Below are 6,273 nucleotides of genomic sequence, written 5' to 3'. Positions count from 1 at the left end.
ATCGCGTGCACACCAGCGTGAATACCTATAACACAATCCAAAAATGCGATGCTTTCGCCAGTTTGGATGTTAAGGGTAACGATCCCAGGGTGCACATCTCCCGAAGCTGGATTAATAACACGGGTGTGACGGTTGGCTTACAAATAGATATTGGTGCGGTTTATTTCAACGTTCTATGGTTTGAAGGAAAGAAAAAAAACATGCATCTTTCATGGCTTAAAGAATGCACCACAACTAGAATAGCAACTTAAAAAAACACGATGTTGCTGTTCTAGACACGTGCACGCACCTCACACACTACAAGCACTCATACCATAGATTGTGCGAAAGCGGCGAAGCCAGTCTGTGGTTAGACGATCTGCAAGGTCACCTCTTCCAGACCCATGCCTGTACACCTGAAATCAGCGGAGCCAGATTCATAATTTTGGAAAGATGCTCTGATTCAGAGGCGTTTAACACGCTTATTATTCCCAAGCATCCTCTCCTACTTCTCAGCTTCCCCACAAGACCAAAGTGTCCACCTTAGACTGAGAAACTATCGCCTCGTTTATTCTATAGTGGGTGCAAAGAAAGTTATTTGCAGCGTCTTAACTTCTCCGCTTTCATCCTCAAAATGTTTGTAAGTGGGCCCTGTCCCGTACACACATGCCGTGGACTCTAAGATGCGAGCTACTGTGGACGTTCCGGGCATTGAAGTTCGACTGACTAAGGTGTAAAGCGCGTTAATTGGAACCCTTCAACTGCCTCCTTCAAATGCCTCGGGCGCATTTTTTTCTTTTTTGTGTGGGGAAAAGCTTTGCGATTCCAAAAACATTTCAGTGCCATCTTTCCCGTACGCTCCCCGAAGGGCCGCATAGAGGGCAGCAAACAGGGACTCAGTTTACACGGTGTTTATTATGCCACGTTCCAATGTGTTGTATTAGTATCTTATAGTCCCCCTGGAACATTAGGACCTTTTGAGAGGCGCAATGTCCATAACCTTGTCCTCAGGCTGTCCGGCATCAACTTCCGGCAGCTGCGACTTCGTGTCCGCTTCCTCGCGCCATAGAGGCAGCACTGAAATTAGCTCTTCCTCAATGCTGCTCGAGCACTGCCTTCTTGCTGGTGCATTGAGGAACCTCTTCCACTGCCACCACGTGTGCCACTGTCATGCCATGAACCGTTTTCGCCTGTCTCGTCGCTTTTGTAGTCGTTCATGTCGGCATTCTTGCTTCGGCCACGCCATCGTCCATTGTTCCCACCGCTGTTTTTACTCCCGCCGTACCATCCCCTACTATTCCCATCTCTATCACCCCCCCTGTCTTCCTTGCGTACTGCGCTACCCTTACTTTCACTGCGCCGCCAATCTTCACTGCCGCCATCTTCATCACTGCTTCCGCCACGCCATCCTCCATTGTTCTCACCGCTGTTGTCACTCCCGCCGTACCATCCCCTACTATTCCCATCTCTATCATCCCCCTTGTCTACCTTGCGTACTGCGCTGCCCCTACTTTCACTGCGCCGCCAATCTTCACTGCCGCCATCTTCATCACTGCTTCCGCCACGCCATCCTCCATTGTTCTCACCGCTGTTGTCACTCCCGCCGTACCATCCCCTACTATTCCCATCTCTATCATCCCCCCTGTCTTCCTTGCGTACTGCGCTGCCATTACTTTCACTGCGCCGCCAATCTTCACTGCCGCCTTCTCCATCCCCACTTCGGCCATTGCGCCTATAGTTGTTCTGGTCTGCGTCAAGTCTTGGGAGCTCTTCTCGGCCTTTCAAACTCCTAACCACCCTTCCCCCATACCATCCTCCACCGTTCAGACTGCTGCCGTCACTTCCCCCGTACCACCCTCCCCCATTCGGATCGGTATTCCCACTTCCCCCGTACCATCCACCACCGTTCAGACTGCTGCCGTCACGATCACGGTGCTCAGGCAACTGGGGAGCGTTGCTGTTCGGTGAGGAAGGCCCGCCAACAGACCCTGCCCGCATTGTGGGTCCCTTGCTGCTTGTGTTCCAGGAAGATGTCACCAATGGAGAGCTGGCGACGCTTGCAGTCTGCCCTGGAGCCCACATCAGGGCGCAAGTCCCCACCAGCATCACGGAAATGAAGGTCGCCATGCTCTGCAAAGCGTAAATCGGAACACGGTGGTTGTACAGTGAAAGACTGGTGATGTCACCTAAGCGCTTCTGCACTGTGCTAACGCAATACACGCCTCTCCACTCGGAATCTCATATCCAAGCCTGGTTCTCGATCTGTTAAAGATGATAGTTTTAAATCTACGCCAGTTATGCTTGGGGTTTTAGGAATTTTTTTCTGCCGGGGCTAAGAACGTCTTGAGGCAGCGCCAACATTGTCGCCAAGGGTCAATAGAAGACGGCTGTGACTTTTGCTTTCTCGAAACTTAGCTCTATGACGAATGGTCTCTAAGATAATATTTCGTCCACAGCGAATTTTAAAGCGACATGACACTTGCACCTCGCTCGATGGGCTGCAATATATCTTGCTGTAAGGACGTGCTGGCTGGCATATCTGTGTAGCCAGAGTCTGTCATTGACACACCGGCCTGATTATTCGATGTAACAACGACAGCAGGACAATGGCATCTTGTATACGACACCGTCGGGGCAAATCCCTAGTGCAACTCTTCCAAGCGATTTTCCACCAGTTATCCAACAGGCTTAAGTCCTCAAATGCACAAAAGTAAAGATTCCTGACCTATAAGAGTAAAATTATTTGGCCGAATGAGATATATTAAACAGAACACGCGATTTTGCCGTGCGAAAAATTATTCCAAGATGAGATGGTCCGGGTTCTTCACCTTTCTCAAAGCAGAGTTTCTTTTTTTCATTCAGGATGATACAGTTGCTAATATATAGGTAAGTGGCAGAGGGCTTCCATCGTAGGAATTGATGTGAAACAAAACTTTTGCGAAAGGTAGTGAGTACATATGTCTCACCACTGCCGACCTTGTAGTACGTTTACTTCAATGAAAATGCACTTTGTTCTATGCGACAAGAGCCTCGAAGAAGAGGTATTATCATCAAGCACAATAAAAATGTAGTAAAGGAACTGCACTGCAATTGACGGGGCCAGCTAAGCAACGCCGTTGGAATCCAGCATACTGCCAGGGGGACACAGGCCTCAGGTTGGAACGCAGTGCGAGCAAATCGATCAGATAGAAGAGGAGTGGCATGAACCACTGCTCGACATTATATATCTATGAGCGCTGCTAGAAAAAAATTATCATGAATTAGCGAGGAAAAGTGACCCACCTGGCGACCAAAACTCCTGGGATGCGCCAAATGAAACAAATTGGACAGCAGCGTTGGATTACACCGTTTGGTATGTGGGCCGTGTTACCCCTGACAACTGCTACAACGATGAACGTATATATAGGCTGTCCTGGGAATAAGCGCGAAAAAGACGACATGTAAAAAAAAGAAAACACAAGACTGCGCGCTACTTGCAACTGGTCCTATAGGAGCAGTCAGGCGGGCTGGGCGCCAAGCAGCCGCCGCTCGGCGAAAACTGCTGAAGGCGCAAGTACGTGACGCTGAAACGCCAGCGTTGCGCATTCGCGCGTACTTTGAGACGAAACCACTTGTATCAAAAAGCACGCACTAGATGCTTCCGCAGCACTTTGCAGTCTTTCTGAAGGTTGCGCTCACCTTTTAAAACATCCGGAATACGGCTTCCATCCTTTTATGCTGAAATTGACAATTCAGGCAAAACTGACGTATTTTTTATTAGCTTTAGTAAAACTGTCAACTGAACTTTCTATTCAGTGCACTATTTAAGCTTAATTTACTTGGTTTTCAATCCAGCATTGTAAACGGCATAAAATCTTCGAATCTCGAATGCCGTTTGTGGGCATTAAAAGTTCTTATTGCGAATGTCTTTCAGTGAATTCTGGCGTTCCCCAAGGAAGTGTTCTTGGGCGGATACTTTTCTTCGTTTACATTGATGGTTTAGCAAAATGCGGTAAAGGAGTTTACAAATCTGATTATCTGCAAATGACTGTATGTTATTCACCCAATTAATATTCAATGACCAGCAAGTTCTAAATGACAGCCTTGAAGAAATAAACAATTGGTGCGACCGTTCGGAAATGAAAATAAACACTGAAAAACCGTGTTTCAGTAACCATGCGAACATCAGTGCACGATTATTGGATTCCCTATCCAGTGCACTGACATTTTTAATTATTTTGACGTTGCGATCAATAGTAATTTTAACTTGGTCCTGACTCATTCTATAAGTATGTGCGTCCGAACGAAGAAAACTAGTCTTACTTATACATTAACTGAAACGCTCCCCTACAGACCAAACACTTGGCGATGACATCTACATTTACGTCTTAAGATGTACGACGCGATCTCGTTACTTAGACTCTCAGTGTCGTGTTGGAACGGAATATCTGCATTTACGATCTCGAGCACTGAAGGTCGGAGAAGAGAGAAAGACCAGCAGCAAGGGTGTTTAATGGCTGTTTGCGAGAAACAGAGGCCCTCTGTTCCTATGTTGCTTTCGATGTGGGGGCTACCGTGAAAGAGAATAGGAAGATATAACCGGAGGTTCAGGAAAATAGGGTAAACAGATGTTAGAGTGCTCAAACGTGGAGCCTGAAGTCTAGGGCATTAGATGCAGTAACTACTTCTATTGGTCTCACAATCAGCTTCCGTTGATCTTGAGGTAACGAGCTGATCAAAGCTGCTTCCCATGTCTTGATAGAAGAAGCATATGTGATGTTTGAGTGGTTCCCCCCTGAGCATAACCTTGTGCATGACTATGTTCATGAAAGAGGGCGGGTGTTCGCCTGAATTTAGCATAGGTATAAGTTAATGTCCGATGTCCCTACCGAAAATTTTCGTCCACATCGATTTGCAAATACTTGTGTTAGTTTATCCTCCGCAGAGTTGGCGATTCGTCGGTATTTACACCAACTTATGGCACGGGGAAGGATCGTGTTCGTACGCGGAGAATGTAAAGTGTAAATAAGTTGTTTGATTGTTAACTAACTATTTTTTTTGGGGGGGGGGGGGTACGTGTGAGTTCGCGTGCCTCTTGGTCAGGGCACTCGTTCTATTCTACACCCTTGTGTCCGGCAGTCCAGCTGACGTTTCAACTTTCTTCACTGTGGATGAAAGCACCTTACCGGAGCGTTTACGTATTTTTCTTGCAGCCAGCAGTCTAACGGCCTTTGAGGGTCAGCAATGGTGTTTACGCTTCTATTTGACACTTCCTCTAGACGGGTTGCCACGAAGACGGCTCTAACTTCCGCTTCTTCATTCCTGTATGCAGTAGGGTCATGCAGTCACGAAGATTGCCAGGGCAGTCAGCTACAATTTCTGCATCTTACTCTCAGACATTCGAGAGTCGGTGTATTCTCTTTTACCGTGATATCGGAACATTCCTTGAACTTGAACCTGCCACGTCACTTGTCCATGTGTAGGTTTAGGTGCATATTTTGTTGATGATGATGATCATCATCAGCCCACTCAGGTCCAGTGCAGGGCGAAGGCCGCTCCCACTGACCTCCAACCACTTCTGTCCTGCGCTGCTCGAGTCCACAGTGTGCCCCCCGAATTTCTCTATTTCATTCCTCCATCGGGTTAATGACCTTCCCCTTCATCTAGAGCCATCTCTTGGTATCAACTGTGCTACCATAATTGTCCACGGGTTGTCGGTTCGTCGCACTACAACGTCAGCCCAAGTCTGTTTCTTTTCTTTTTTTGAACTATGATTTTTGATACTTGATATGTTTCATACGGAGTTTAACCGCGGGGTCGCTGGATTGGTGACATGTCCAAGATGGCGTGCCGTCGCTTCTTTTCCGTGAACGGGGGGGGTGGGGGTGGAGACGGGGTGTTTCCGAGGCGCATCCTGGGTGCTCGGAGAGCGATTTCTCTCATTGCTTCAAAAGCGTTTTTACGACACAGTTTGAGGACCTATTGCTCCTCGTCGTGATCATCATCAACAGATAATTCTCGCCTACTACCGGCCGATAAGCCCTGCCATTGACGTTCACCCAGTAGTGTCCTGCGCTTACCGAGTCCATTCTTTGCCTCCAAATTTTCTCGTTTCGACACTCCATGAAGTTAGTTGCCTTCCCCTTTTACTAGACCAGTCTCTGGACATCCATTCCATTACCACGGTGGTTCACCGGTTGTCAGTTCGTGGCACTGCAAAGAGTGCGAGGGGGGGGCTCGACTTAGATGCCATCCTAATGATGTTGTTCAATTGATTTTCTTCGGTGCGGGTAGGCTCTGCGATTTCCGGCTCAT

The 6,273-nt window shown here is 47.8% G+C and overlaps 1 long non-coding RNA gene across 1 annotated transcript; it reads right to left on the bottom strand.

Annotated features, from left to right (window-relative positions):
* Positions 1-875: 875 nt before the first annotated feature.
* LOC144175126 (uncharacterized) lies at positions 876-3,505 on the bottom strand. Its single transcript, XR_013323618.1, has 2 exons — positions 3,262-3,505; positions 876-2,109 (listed from the first exon to the last, which is right to left on the bottom strand). It is a non-coding gene; the product is annotated as an uncharacterized LOC144175126 (long non-coding RNA).
* Between the last annotated feature and the right edge of the window lie 2,768 nt (positions 3,506-6,273).

This window comes from Haemaphysalis longicornis, unplaced genomic scaffold (assembly GCF_048455015.1).
Source record: "Haemaphysalis longicornis isolate Haplotype H1 unplaced genomic scaffold, Haemaphysalis longicornis Haplotype H1 scaffold_3, whole genome shotgun sequence".
In the NCBI taxonomy this organism is placed as follows: domain Eukaryota; kingdom Metazoa; phylum Arthropoda; class Arachnida; order Ixodida; family Ixodidae; genus Haemaphysalis; species Haemaphysalis longicornis.
The sequence above is the reverse complement of the archived record's forward strand: the minus strand, read 5'-3'. Positions and strand labels throughout refer to the sequence as shown.